General features: G+C 44.5%; 1 long non-coding RNA gene across 1 annotated transcript in view; it reads left to right on the top strand.

Annotated features, from left to right (window-relative positions):
- Positions 1–15,214, top strand: part of LOC123788516 (uncharacterized) — a 476,833-nt gene that overhangs the window by 204,424 nt on the left and 257,195 nt on the right. The gene's annotated exons all lie outside the window — the stretch shown is intronic.

Here is a 15,214-nt window from a genome sequence, read left to right as displayed (position 1 = left end):
CATCATTATGGCTGTTTTGTCTGAAGCCCTATGGGGTTTTAGCAGCAGTGTCTCTTAAAGTGCCTCCATATTTGGACTCAAGGCAAGCTGAAGAGCTACCCTTGGATCTCTCCCCCCACTGGGCTGCCATTAATGTCCGGAACGCTGCCATTAGGGATTCATCACATGGCATTCAGTTTTGCCCTCTACAACTGTCTGTTTGAGAAGGCATGTTTGATTGGGGGATGGGGCCAGAGCCTCATTTGGCAAAACATGTATCTAAGCTTGGAATACAGAGTTAATATTAATGTGAGTGTTTGTTTGGAGAATGCTAACACTAACGACAGCAGCACACAGAAACCGTCACGAATGGGGAGGGAGGAGGCCTGGAGTATGTGACCTTGAGGGGATGCAGACCGGGTGCTAAAGGGACACAAAGAACCGAGGGAAATGTTTGTAGAGATGAAAACTTGGCAAGCGACGTGTATTGCTTCAGGTTGAAGGAATTGCATGATGTGGAGGGAAAGGAGAGCTTGGATGAATCAGAGACAACTCAGTTATTTCATTTTTATACTCTCCAAATCATTATTTAATGTTACAAGGCCCCCAGTCCCTGTGCTAACTGCTGGGACTGTGGGGAGAGCACAAGAGGGCTGGTCTCTCTTCTTAGTGCTTGCGGAGCAAAGAGAGAGACAGATATTAAGCAAATAATGACTGTAATGAATGAGTAAATACAAATTGAGATAATTGCAATGAAAGAATCAATCTGGTCCTATGAAAGCAAATAGTAAGGGAAGTTACCCAAACTGTGTGTATAGGAGATGGAGGGGTAGGTGTGTGTCCATGTGTGTGTGGGGGAGTTGGAGGAATAGGTGTGTGTCCATGTGTGTGTGCGCGCGTGTGTGTGTGGAGGTGGAGGGGTAGGTGTGTGTGCGTGTGTGTGTGGAGATGGAGGGGTAGGTGTGTGTGCGTGTGCGTGTGGAGATGGAGGGGTAGGTGTGTGTGCATGTGTGTGTGTGTGTGTGTGTGTGTGTGTGTGTGTGAGATGGAGGGGTAGGTGTGTGTCCGTGTGTGTGTGTGTGTGGAGATGGAGGGGTAGGTGTGTGTGCATGTGTGTGTGCATGTGTGTGTGTGTGGAGATGGAGGTGTATGTGTGTGTCCGTGTGTGTGCGTGTGTGTGTGTGTGGAGATGGAGGTGTAGGTGTGTGTCCGTGTGTGTGTGTGTGTGTGTGTGGGGAGATGGAGGGGTAGGTGTGTGTCCATGTGTGTGTGTGCGCGTGTGTGGAGATGGAGGGGTAGGTGTGTGTGCGTGTGTGTGTGTGGAGATGGAGGGGTAGGTGTGTGTGCATGAGTGTGTGCGTGTGTGTGTGTGTGTGTGTGGAGATGGAGGGGTAGGTGTATGTCCGTGTGTGTGTGTGTGTGTGTGTGTGGAGATGGAGGGGTAGGTGCGTGTGCATGTGTGTGTGTGTGTGTGTGTGGAGATGGAGGGGTAGGTGCGTGTGCATGTGTGTGTGCATGTGTATGTGGGGGATGGAGAGGTGGGTACAGAACAGGCTTTCCTGAGGAAATAACATGTGAGCTGAAACCCGATGGGTGAATTGAAGCAAACTACGGGGAGGGAGTATGAGGGAGAGGGAGAGAGTTCTGGACAGAGGGAAGAGCGTGTTCAGAAGCCATGAGGCAGTGGGAAGCAGGTAGCAGGAAGCAGAGAAAGGTGAGTACAGTGGCTGTGAAGGGGGTGAGGGAGCGAGTCCTGTGGAATGGGGCTGGGGATGCCCGAGGATGGAAGGGGGTTAGATCTGCCCAGTCCTCGACGCCCAGTGCTCCCAAAGAGTGGTCTGTGCGCTGCGACTGCACCCAAGCTGTTAATTACAGATCTGTGACGAGAGCCACACAGAATGGAGAGTCAGCTTCTATTGCAAAGACTTGATGGTTATTTTATGTCTGTTGAATCTTGTAATTTGAATGTCTTTTTCATTCATTTTTTTCAAGAAATTCTTTTTTATATATTTTTTTATTTTTTTTTCAGTGGATCCGGGTGAGGAGGAATCTTGTTCATTGCAGGATTTTGGGTTTTATCTGAAAAGCATCTGAAAGAAGTTGCACAGGAGCAAGACAAAATTAGGTCTCAGGTTTTTTTTTTTTTTTTTTTTGGTTTTGTTTTGTTGTTTTTTTTTTAAAGATTTTATTTATTTATTTTGACAGAGAGAGACAGCCAGTGAGAGAGGGAACACAAGCAGGGGGAGTGGGAGAGGAAGAAGCAGGCTCCCAGCGGAGGAGCCCGATGTGGGACTCGATCCTGGAACGCCAGGATCACGCCCTGAGCCGAAGGCAGCCGCCTAACAACTGTGTTACCCAGGCGCCCCTAGGTCTCAGGTTTTGAAAGGATTCTTGTGGCTGCAGTGGGAGCCTGGGGAGGAGGGGCTGGGAGGCAGCGCAGGGCTGACCCAGGGGCTCAGGGCATTGCGGCCCCGAGGATGGATTTGGAATTTGAGCAGCCCTTGAAGCCAAGGGACATTTGTTGGCAGGATTTTTGTCAAGGCAGACGAAGAACACAGAGGGCTTTGCTTGGGAGAGTTTGGTGAGTTGGTAGCAGAAAGTATCATTGCTAGGGATACAGAGGGACCTGCATTTCCCAGAAAGAAAGAGCCTTATTCTCTCTCTGACGGGAGCGAGGGGAGGGCTGGGGATAGAAGCAGGTGAGCTGCCACTCTGGGCCCATCCAGAAGAGCTGCGTGCCGGCCCAGAGATGGCAGCAGGGAAATTTGGACCCTTGATGGAGCTCAGAGCTCTCTCCACACCCCTGCAGCTTCATTTCTTAACAAGCTTAGAGCCTTCTAGAACATGTGGGTGAGTGGGGTGTGCAGCAGACTAGGCTGTGAGAGTTGGGAAAGACCTTGTTCTGAAGACTGGGTGCTTTGAAGTCATCAGCAAGGAAGAAAAACCATGAGAGACTCTGAACTCTAGGAAACAAACTGAGGGTTGCTGGAGGGGAGGTGGGTGGGGGATGGGGTAACTGGGTGACAGGCATTAAGGAGGGCATGTGATGTGATGAGCACTGGGTGTTATATGCAACTGATAAATTATTCAACACTACATCTGAAACTAAGTATCTACTATATGTTGGCTAATTGAATTTAAATAATAATAAAAAGAAAAACCCAAAGACTGGGAGCGCTGGGTGAAGGGGGCACTCCACTCCAGCTTTGCCTATGAAGTGCCATCTCTGAGACCCTTCTCTGGGATCCCGGGTGCTGTTTAGCTGTGTTCTAACCAGAGTGCTGGGCAGAGGAGAGGCAGAAAAGGTGGGTACACCTGATGCCACTGGCCTGATCTGGACCCCTAAAAGGTTTCAGGAGATTGGCTTCCCTAAACCTTCCTCAGTGAAACATCAGCCCTTCTGTGGCTTCCACTCCACTCAAGATTTTTTATTTATCAACCATGTCACTGTTATAAATCATATTCACTTCTGGTCATAATCCTCAGGTAGTGGCAATTGGGAAACCAATTCAGTTTTTTTTCAGTTTGATCTCAGATCAGATTTGGTGACAGCAAAGCTAAGAGGGTGACAAAATCACGGGCCATCTCCAGAGCAGAGGGGGACTGGTCCTACTTGGGAGGATTTGGAGGCAGTGGTTTGGGGAAAGGCATGAGGCTCTGCCCACACTTCCCTGGTGCCAGGCCATTTACTCCTGGTAGGGCCTATGGATTTCGGATAATAGAATCATATATGATCAGGGCATTAAGATATCATAATGATTAAGTAAGGGATAGTTCTAGGAGGCCTGTGCTAGTCTCCTAGGGCCACCATAATAAAGTACCGCAAACCGGTGGCTTGAACAACAGAACTTTTTCTTCACAGTTCTGAAGACCGTAGCTTTGAAATCAAGGTGTTGGCAGAGCTATGTACTCTCTGATAGCTCTGGGAGAGACTTCTTTGCCTCTTCTGGCTTCTGGTGGTTTCTGGCAATCCTTGGTGTTACTTGGTTTGTAGATGACTCACTCTAGTCTCTGTCTTTATCTCCACGTGGCCTCCTTCCTTGTGTGTCTGTCTCTTTTAATTTTTTATTTTTTGAAGATTTCTCTACTTACTTGAGAGAAAGAGAGAGAGAGAGAGAGAGAGGGAGAGCACTGGGGAGGGGCAGAGGGAGAGGATCTCAAGCAAACTCCCTGCTAAGCATAGAGTCTGATATGGGGCTAGGACCCTGAGATCATGACCTGAGCCAAAATCAAGAGTCCACTCAGGTGACCCTGTCTCTTTTTATAAGGATACCAGCCACTAGATTAGGGCCCACCCTCATCCTGACCTCATCTTGACTATATCTGCAAAGACCCCATTTCCCAATAAAGTCATATTCACAGGGTCCAAGTGAGCATGGATTTTTTGGGCGGGGGGTGCTAGTCAAACTTGTATAAGACCTATTGCTACTTAGACCTCAGTCTAACTTCTTATTTTGTAGGTGAGAAATCTGAGGCCCAGAGAGGGGCAGAGACTTACTGTTACACATGGCTATTACTATACCACTTATTATTCCAAAATGAGAGTCTGGAATTCCAGACTCCCAGCCCAGTCTTTTGTGTAGTTGAATGAAGCATTAAAATCAGCATCTTTCCTTTTCCCTGTGAAACAAATAATCCAGTTTCATGGCTTGGTTCTGTGGATCTGTATCTTCAAGGATAACCCAGCTGAACCTGGAGAGATGGTGATTCTCGCTTTTAAGTCATGATGCATTCCGCGAGCCTGAGTTTTAAAGGGATTGCTATAAGGCCAAGTCCCGTGTGCTAAGTGTCCCTAGCCTGGTTCCCAGCCCCACTCTGGATATGCAGGAATAGATGTGCTCAACAGATTTTTGGTGAATTTGAAGTGTAACAAAGGTTTGATAAATGAAAAATCCATGCATCTGTTGCTTTCATCTATTTTGGGTACAAGTAGAGCTTTAGAATTAGAGAGCAGGTCCAGGAAAAGTGGGGAGAACTAGAAGTCTGTCTCAACAGACCGTGTTGAAGATGCAGATCGGAGAGACGTGAGGTGGCCAAAATGAGGATTTGCTTCTACTTATTTCACTCACTTTATGTGTACTATGATTCCAGTTCTCAGGAAGGAGGAAAGAGCTAATACAGAGCACTTTCCCTGGTGATTCAGGGCTTGTTTTGTGCCAGGCATCGTAATGGGTGTTTTATAAACACCACCAGTTGAACTCATCTCAGCGAGGTCAGTGTTATGCCCACTTTATGGGTTAGAAAAAAAAATAATTAATTTGTCATAATAAAGTCTTATAGCCAATAAACTTTGGGAACTGGATTGGAACTGATTCTTTCTGACCCAAACCCATTTTATTTTTAAAATTTATACTCAAGTGGAATGTGGGTCTTACCTTCACTGCAGGAGTAAGATATGTGGAGCTCTAACTTTGCAAAAAGTTTGGTTTATATGAAGCTGTTTCTTTTGGCCATCAGGAGTCATCAGAGTGTGTTTTAAGAACATTTTTATTTCCCTGTAACCCTTAGAAATTCTCATAAGACAGTTCTGTCATATAGCCTCCCACTTTCATTAGACATAGTGATTGTCAAAATCACATGGTGAGCCACATGGGTGGCTCAGTTGGTTAAGTGTCTGCCTTTAGCTCAGGTTGTGATCTCAGGGTCCTGGGATCAGGCCCTGCGTTGGGCTCCCTGCTCAGCAGGGGTCTGTTTCTCCCTCTGCCCCTCCCCCAACTCGTGCACGTGCTCTCTCTCTCTCTCTCTCAAATAAATAAATAAAATCTTTTAAAAAATCACATAGTGGAGAGCAGGACAGCAGGGACTTCAATGCCCATTCACAGATGAGTCAGTGGGACCTCAAAGAGTAGAGATAACATGGATGAGTTCACACTCGGAGATGGGGGCAAAGTGGACATTTGACCAAGTCATCTGATCTCTGTGCATCACCCTCTTATGTGATCAATGATGTCACCCTATACTTAGGTGTGTGCAATGGGATTATATCCCCTGGCCCCAGTGGGGCTGACCTTCACATTTTGGGGTAAATTACTCCTTTATTCCTTTGTTCTTTCTTCCTTTTATACACACAGACATGAATTAATCATCTAAGAAGATGGAGAGGTCACTCCAGGTACAAGGAATAAGTAAAGGTGTAGGGGTGAGGATGTAGAGGTTATATGGGAGGAGTGGATAGCCCCATCTAGCTGAGTATAAAATGAGTAAAAAGGGGAGAGAAATAATCCCAGAAAGAAATGATGACAATCACTTCCAGAGAGCCAGTGTGGTGGAGAGAGACCTGTTGACCAGGGTCAAGCTGGTAGGGCACAGAGGAGGGGTGGTTAGAGACATGATTCTCTGCTGCCCACTGTACTGCAGAGAGCACCCCTGCAGGACTCCCAGACCAGCTAGATGGGAGCCCTTTGCTGAATGATTGATTGGCCAGATGACCAGTTCATGGATCCGCTGAGGGTATTTTCTCTTGGCTTGCTTGGCTCTATCTGGGAATGGCGGTCTTTCTCCGATGAGAACTGTGCTGTCTCTTTCTGGTTTGTCACTTATCTCCCATCCCTGCTCCCTGTCTTCTGCCCCATGACCCTCCCTTCCTTGTCCCCCTGTATCTGCTCCTTCTGTCCACACTCTGGAGGTAAAACGGCAGTGGCCAACTTTCCTAGAGTGAGTTCAGGATTTGTCTGACAGCTGCGTGTAAATCAATCCTTTGCTGAATTGATTTTCAATGCATTGGCTCTTACCAATGGCTTTTGAGCCCATACAGTTGGCTTTGATGGATACCTTGCTGCTCTGTGATTTCTGCATTGACCTTCCAGTGCTTCCCTTCCCTGTGCATATAATGACAAAAGCCCTCCACTGTCTTCAGTGGGTCCTAGGTCTCGAGAAGGAAAAATTGTAATAACCACTGTGAACTTCTTTGGCCTCCTCCAATGGAAAGGGTGAGGTAAATGGAAGGCGTTGCTGTAGTTATTATGTGATACCATATATATTGGTTTTTCTCTCCAAATCATTGCCTGGGGCTCTGTTTTGAAATTGGTTTTTACCCTCCTTGCTTTTACTGCAGGCTTCGGGGCTCCCATTCCATATTTAACTTTTCTGCAATTCAGCACCTGCTCTGTTAGCACACTTCCCTTCCAGGCTTTTAGCACGAGGCACCCGCATGTAGATCAGCCTAAGCCGTGGGGGTCTCAGGGTGCCTTCACATCCAGGCCTTCTAGACTTCCTCTCACTCTAAGGAGAGTAGGTGTTGAGGAACCTGGATCCCAGGAAGACTACTCCTTCCACCCTATTTAATGGAGTGATTAGGAGCATGGACTCTAGAACCAGACTTCTGGTTTGAATCCTAGCTCTGCCACTTGCCTGCTGTGTGACTTCAGACAAATACCTTAACCTCTCTGTGCCTCAGTTCCCTCATCTGTAAAGTGGGGGCCACCCTAGAACTAACATCATAGGGTTGTAAGAAGGATTAAATGAGTTAATACATGGAAAACACTTAGAACAGTGTCTGGCATATAATTAGCACCATGGAGTGTCCATTAGTGTTGTGTTCCCTAGCTCTTTAGCCTTGGTTCCTTTTTGATGTATTGGACTGGCAGCACGGGACCTGGACTCCGTTCTAGGCACAATTATTAAGTGGCTGTGTGATTTGGGTATATCATTTCTCCAAAATTCAGCTTCTTCCTCAATTAAAGGAGACAGATAGTCTCAGGCCCACCCTGTTCACCACCTGGGGTTACTCTGGGGATGAAATTACATAATGGGCTTGTGTGGGGTTTGTAAATGTTGGGTGCTGCCTACAAGAATGGCAACAGGATGCTAGGTGTTCTGTGAAGGGTCAACTTTGTTAAGATCGTTTTTTGTTTTTTTTTATAGTATTTTTTTATTATTTTATGTTAGTCACCTGGTTTTTGATGTAAAGTTCCGTGATTCATTAGTTGCGTATAACACCCAGTGTACCATGCAATACGTGCCCTCCTTTTGGAAGAGTCGTCTTGCTCTCAGAGAATGATCTCAGCATGGAAACAGTGAGATGCTGGTGGTCTGAGCCCCAGCTGGCTTAGTCCTTATGTGCGTGCAGCACCATTTTGAGGTGTCCCCTTCCTGGGGCTTCCAGGGAGAACCGTGGTTGTCCTACCTGTTGGTATCAGGTTCTGGGTTGCAAACAACAGAAACCAGTTCTTGCTCATTTAGGTAGTAAGGGGATTTATTAAACAGCATTGGGTAGTGCTCAGAGTGTTCTGGAACATCAGAGAAACAGGAGGCTGTGCAGCCAGGATCAGTGTCCAAAATCACACAGCAGAACTGGTTCAGAAGGGAGGCCTTGGCAGCCACTGCTGCTCACACTCACATGGGGCAGGGCTGTAGCAGCGGGCACCTGAGTCTGGGAACTCATCATGGCCTAGAAATCTTTTCTTACTGCTGCTCTGCAGAATGGTTTCATTCTCTCCCACCCCGGACTAGCTCTTCTCTTGCTCAGGAATTGTGGCCTCAGAGAGCTCTGTACCCATGTCTTCCATCCTCTACCATCTTCTTCTGGTTCAAATTCAGAAAGATGTCCTAGGAAGGGTGCCTGGGTGGCTCAGTCGGTTGAACGTCTGACTCTTGATTTGGGCTCAGGTCATGATCTCAGGGTCATGAGATTGAGCGTGGCTTAAGGCTTCACACTGAGAGTGGAACCTGCTTAAGATCCTCTGCCCTTCCCCTCTGCTCACATGTATGCGTGCTCTCTCTCTCTTTTTAAAAAAATAAAATAAAAATAAAAATAATAAAAAAGAAAGATATCCTAGGAGAAGGATTGGCTATGATTGGCCAAGCTTTGGGTTATTGCCTGTTCTTGTACCAATCACTATAGACCTTGGTGGTGGGGTATCATTGTTGGCCCAGCTTGACTCCTACGCCCACCGTTGGGGAGGAAACCATGATTGGCAGCCCTCAATGGAGTACATTGTTGGAATGGTAGGAGGAGGAAGGTGGAATTCTCAGAGGCAAGGGTTAGGAATGAAAAAGACTAGTCTCAGTAATACTTCTACTTCTGGCTCTACTGGGAGATTTGTGTTCTGGTCTGTCACCTCTTTCTGTTCATACTGTGCTATTGCACTAGACCAAGCTTCATAACTCCATGTGATGATCATCTCCCTCTCTCCACTGGGATGCCTCATTGTGTCTCTCTTTGTGTAGAAATCTTACTTGCTTTCAGACTAGAGTCTGACACCTTGCTATAATACTTAAGGTACAACCATCCTTTTTTTTAAAAAAAATGTTTTTCTGTAAAAGTTTTGGTTTAGGATTTGAAACCTAAAGATAATAATGTATTATAGACATACAAATGCCCGTAAACCAGCTTTTACAGATCTTAACATTTTGCCTTCTTTGCTTCCAATTTTTTAAAAAAAAGAAGGAAAGGATTACAAACCTCTACCGCTCCAGAGACCTCTTCTTAATCTTTTTTTTTTTATTTTAATAATGATTTTTTATTATATTATGTTAGTCACCATACAGTACATCCCCGGTTTTCGATGTAAGGCTCGATGATTCATTAGTTGTGTATAACACCCAGTGCACCATGCAATATGTGCCCTCCTTACTACCCATCACCGGTCTATCCCATTCCCCCACCCCCCTCCCCTCTGTAGCCCTCAGTTTGTTTCTCATAGTCCATAGTCTCTCATGTTTCATTCCCCCTTCTGATTACCCCCCCTTTCTTTATCCCTTTCTTCCCCTACTGATCATTCTAGTTCTTATGTTCCATAGATGAGAGAAATCATATGATAGTTGTCTTTCTCTGCTTGACTTATTTCACTAAGCATTATCTCCTCCAGTGCCGTCCATGTTGTAGCAAATGTTGAGAACTCATTCTTTCTGATTGCTGAGTAATATTCCATTGTATATATGGACCACAACTTCTTAATCCAGTCATCTGTTGCAGGGCATCTCGGCTCCTTCCACGATTTAGCTATTGTGGACATAGCTGCTATGAACATTGGGGTGCATATGGCCCTTCTCTTCACTACGTCTGTATCTTTGGGGTAAACACCCAGTAGTGCAATGGCTGGATCATAGGGTAGCTCAATTTTTAACTTTTTAAGGGACCTCCACACGGTTTTCCAGAGTGGCTGTACCAACTTGCATTCCCCCCAACAATGTAGGAGGGATCCCCTTTCTCCACATCCTCTCCAACAATTGTTGTTTCTTGCCTTGTCTATTTTTGCCATTCTAACTGGCGTAAGGTGGTATCTCAGTGTGGTTTTGATTTGAATTTCCTTGATGGCTAATGATTTTGAACATTTTTTCATGTGTCTGTTAGCCATTTGTATGTCTTCATTGGAAAAGTGTCTGTTCATATCTTCTGCCCATTTTTTGATTTGTTTATTTGTTTCTCGTGTATTGAGTTTGAGAAGTTCTTTGTAGATCTTGGATACCAGTCCTTTATCTGTAGTGTCATTTGCAAATATATTCTCCCATTCCGTGGGCTGCCTCTTAGTTTTTCTGACTGTTTCCTTGGATGTGCAGAAACTTTTAATCTAGATGAAGTCCCATAAATTCATTTTATCTTTTGTTTCTCTTGCCTTTGGGGATGTGTCATGAAAAAGGTTGCTTTGGCTGATGTCGTAGAGGTTGCTGCCTATGTTCTCCTCTAGAATTTTGATGGATTCCTGTCTCACATCGAGGTCTTTCATCCATTTGGAGTTTATTTTTGTGTATGGTGTGAGAGAGTGGTCAAGTTTCATTCTTTTGCATGTAGCTGTCCAATTTTCCCAGCACCATTTATTGAAGAGACTGTCTTTTTCCCACCGGATGTTTTTTCCTGCTTTATCAAATATTAGTTGCCCAAAGAGCTGAGGGTCCATTTCTGGGCTCTCTATTCTGTTCCATTGGTCTATGTGTCTGTTTTTGTGCCAGTACCATGCTGTCTTTGTGATCACAGCTTTGTAGTACAGCTCGAAATCCGGCATTGTGATGCCCCCAGCTTTGTTTTTCCTTTTCAACAGTTCCTTGGAGATTCGGGGTCTTTTCTGGTTCCATACAAATTTAAGGACTATTTGTTCCAGTTCTTTGAAAAACGTTCTCGGTATTTTGATCGGGATAGCATTGAAAGTGTAGATTGCTCTGGGTAGCATGGACATTTTAACTATGTTAATTCTTCCGATCCATGAGCATGGAATATCTTTCCATCTTTTTATGTCTTCCTCAATGTCTTTTAAGAGTGATTTATAGTTTCTAGAATAAAGGTCCTTTACGTCTCTGGTTAAGTTAATTCCAAGGTAACGTATGGTTTTTGGTGCTATTGTAAATGGGATGGATTCCCTGATTTCTCTTTCTTCGTTCTCGTTATTCGTGTACAGAAATGCAACTGATTTCTGAGCATTGATTTTGTATCCCGCCACGTTACTGAATTGCTCTATAACTTCTAATAGTTTGGGAGTGGCTTCTTTGGGGTTTTCCATATAGAGTATCATGTCGTCTGCGAAGAGAGACATTTTGACTTCTTCTTTGCCGATTTGAATACCTTTGATCCCTTTTTGTTGTCTGATTGCTGTTGCAAGGACTTCTAGTACTATGTTGAATAATAGTGGCGAGAGTGGGCATCCTTGTCGTGTTCCTGATCTTAAGGGAAAGGCTTCCAGCTTTTCCCCATTGAGAATAATATTTGCAGTAGGCTTTTCATAGATGGCTTTTATGAGATTGAGAAATGTACCTTCTATTCCTACACTCTGAAGGGTTTTAATCAGGAAAGGATGCTGTATTTTGTCAAATGCTTTTTCGGCATCGATTGAGAGGATCATATGGTTCCTGAGTCTTTTCTTGTTGATATGATGTATCACGCTGATTGATTTGCGAATATTGAACCACGCTTGCATCCCAGGTATGAATCCCACTTGATCGTGGTGGATAATCCTCCTAATGAACTGTTGGATTCTATTAGCAAGTATCTTGTTGAGGATTTTGGCGTCCATATTCATTAGGGAAATCGGTCTGTAATTCTCCTTTTTGAGGGGGTCTTTGCCTGGTTTGGGGATCAAGGTAATATTGGCCTCATAGAATGAGTTTGGTAGCTTTCCTTCTGTTTCTATTTTTTGAAATAGCTTTAGGAGAATAGGTATTATTTCTTCTTTGAATGTTTGGTAGAATTCCCCAGGAAAACCGTCCGGGCCTGGAGTTTTGTTATTTGGAAGGTTGTTTATCACTGACTCAATTTCTTCATAATTAATTGGCCTGTTTAAGAAATCAATTTCTTCCTTTTTCAATCTTGGTAGTTTATAGGTTTCCAGGAAGGATTCCATCTCTTCCAGATTGCTTAGTTTATTGGCATATAGCTGTTGATAAAAATTTCTAATAATCCTTCCAATTTCAATGGTGTTCGTCGTGACCTCTCCTTTTTCATTCATAATTTTAATAATCTGGGTCCTTTCTCTTTTCTTTTGGATAAGTCTTGCCAGTGGTCTGTCAATTTTATTGATTCTCTCCAAGAACCAGCTTCTAGTCCTGTTGATCTGCTCTACTGTACTTCTGGTTTCTGCTTGATTGATTTCAGCTTTAATTTTGGTCAACTGCTTCCTTGTGTGTGGATTAGGCCTGTCCCTCTGTTGCTGTTCCAGCTTCTTGAGGTGAGAATATAAAAACTGCATTTTAGATTTTTCTATTCTTTTGAGTGAGGCTTGGATGGCTATGTATTTCCCCCTTAGGACTGCCTTTGCAGTATCCCATAGGTTTTGGACTGTTGTATTTTATTCTCATTGGCAGAGACCTCTTCTTAATCTTATTTCTTCTTTTTCTTCTCTGGAATTTACCACCATCTTAATTATAGTGGTTAGCATTTTCATGCACGACTTGATGAATTTTCTGTGTGTTTGAGTCCCTATGGAATCATGTTTTTAAACTTCATAGGAATATTGTCATATTATACATATCCTTTTACAGTTTGCTCTTTGCACTGAGCATTATTTTTGAGATTTACTCACATTGGTATGTGTAGCTCTAGTATATTCATTTTAACTGCTATATAGTGTTTTATTTTTCTCCTATTGGTAGATTTTTCTTTTCTCGCCACTATGAGCACCGCTGCAGTGAGCATTCCTGTGTAAACCCTGAGTGGTATACCTAGGAGTGGAATCACATTAGGGGGGAAGGACAGGGAAAAACAAAGTCATAGCCCAGCAACTTCCTCACTGTCCAGAGCTAGCAGGCGATTAAGCCCAGGAAATCCCTGGCAAGGCTGGTGAAATAGGATTTAGCCGCTTGTGAAATGGGACTTTATTTCTTTAACTAATCCCTTGCCCATAGAGATCTGGGATCTGACGTCAGCTTGGTCTGGACTAGAAGGGGCAGGCAAGCCTAGACCATTGAAAATACTTGCTGATTACAGGGCTGGGCCTTTTGGACAACAGGAGATTGACAGTATGGATCATTGCTCCCCTTTCTTTCCTTTGAGTCATGTCACAAGTGCTTGAGATAAAAGCCATGGTGAGGAAAAGCATGGAGGGTGGAGTCAGAGAAAGCCAGCTGTGTCCCTGGTTCTGCTACTCGCCAGCTGCGTGACCGTGTCCATTACTTACATTCTGTGCACCTCAATTTCCTTATCAATAGCGTGAAGCACAGTAATGTCTTCTTTTAGATCACCATCTTGAATTGTCTGAGCTGTGCTGGATCCAGGCCATGCCACGGGTCCTTGAGTCATGTCTCACTGGCTAAAGACCGTCTCGGCCTCTGAATCCAGTACTCCCTCTTCACCTAGGACTCACCCCACCTGCCAAGTGCTCTGGCTGTCTGCCAGGACCTGAGTCTTCCCTTGGGATTCTCTAGCATGACCGGATGCCTACCTGGTATTTGCTAGGCCTCTCCTTGGTGAGGTTGGACCTGATTCTTACATGGCTCTTTGCCTCCAGCCCCCACCTTTGGACTTGGGGCTGCCAGAAACCCAGATCCCATCCTCACCATCACGACCCACATATTGGCAGCTACATGCATGGAGCCCTTGCTCTAAAGCTGGCAGTGAACCACGCCTTCTATCTGTGTTTCCGTGGAGGTTGTAAAGGACGAGTTGGGAGTACGCTTTTCAGAGTCCCAGTCTCTTCAATTTTAAAAGGGTGATAATAGCAAGACATTTCTGTTGGGATTATTATAAAGAATATAGATATGATATGAGTCAAGCTTTTTGCGTAGTGTCCAAGCCATAGCCAGCACTCATTAAATTTTAAGTAAGTGCACTGCAGTGTGTCCAAGGCTCAGAGTAGAAGAGAGCGGAAATGATTGAGAATGTGGGCTCTGCAATCAGGTGGCCTGGGTTCAAATGCTGCGCCCTTCTCTTTTCTGATGTAATCTTGGGCAACCTCATCTAACCTTGCTATGCTCAGTTTATGCATCCCCCAAAGGGGATAGTAATAATATTGAGCCCATAGGCCTATTACTGTGAGAAAGAAATGATGTCATCTCTAGAAAGCTGTGAGAATAGTGCCTGGCACATGGGAAGCACTCAATCCATTTAGTTGCTACATTATTTTGATTATTGTTATTATTATTACTTTCAATATATATGTATGTGTGTAAATATATAAGTCTGTATGTCATGGACTCAGGTTACCAAAACATGATTTTCTTTATTTTCCTAAAATGAAATCAAATTTTATTTTATTTTATTTTATTTTTTAGCTTCTTTCCACCAGAAGGCAGAATGTGTATTCTAGTCACTTCCAGGAGAACTGAGCCATTTCAATTATTTGGGTCTTATGGGTTTAAACTTGGGAAAATTCAGGATTTCCCTGTCTCCTTCCTTTCCCTTGGAGTTGATGCTGAAAAGTGGCTCAGAGAGGCACTCTTGTCCTAACCCAGCTTCCGTCATGAGCACCAGTGTTGCCTGGCTGGTGGCACTGCCCCAGTCACTTGGTCCTCTTTGTCCTCTACCCCATAAAGCCCTCTCATTTCTGCTACTCTCTCATGGCATGGGGTTTGATCGGAGGGCTTTGCTATACCCCCGGAACCTCAGAGAAAAATCAGCAAAGGGGATGGGGATGGTCAGGCAGGGAGCACGGGGTTTGTCATTAGTGACTGAGATTTCTTTTCCTTCAGCTGTCCTCTTCCTCCTAGGCTCAGAGAACTCTGTAACATCATGGTAGGGTGTGTGTGTGTGTGTTGATTGACATTCTTCCCTTTCCTGTATTACACTTAAAACATAGCTAAAAGGGAAGAGTTTTGCTGTCTTTTTCTTTGAGTTCTTTTGTGATATTTCTCAGGCTTGGGACAGTCTTGG

The sequence above is a fragment of the Ursus americanus genome, chromosome 15, assembly GCF_024610735.1.
Source record: "Ursus americanus isolate L20-20 chromosome 15, mUrsAme1.1.p, whole genome shotgun sequence".
Lineage (NCBI taxonomy): Eukaryota > Metazoa > Chordata > Mammalia > Carnivora > Ursidae > Ursus > Ursus americanus.
Note: the sequence above shows the minus strand (reverse complement) of the source record. Positions and strands in the feature narration are given on the sequence as shown.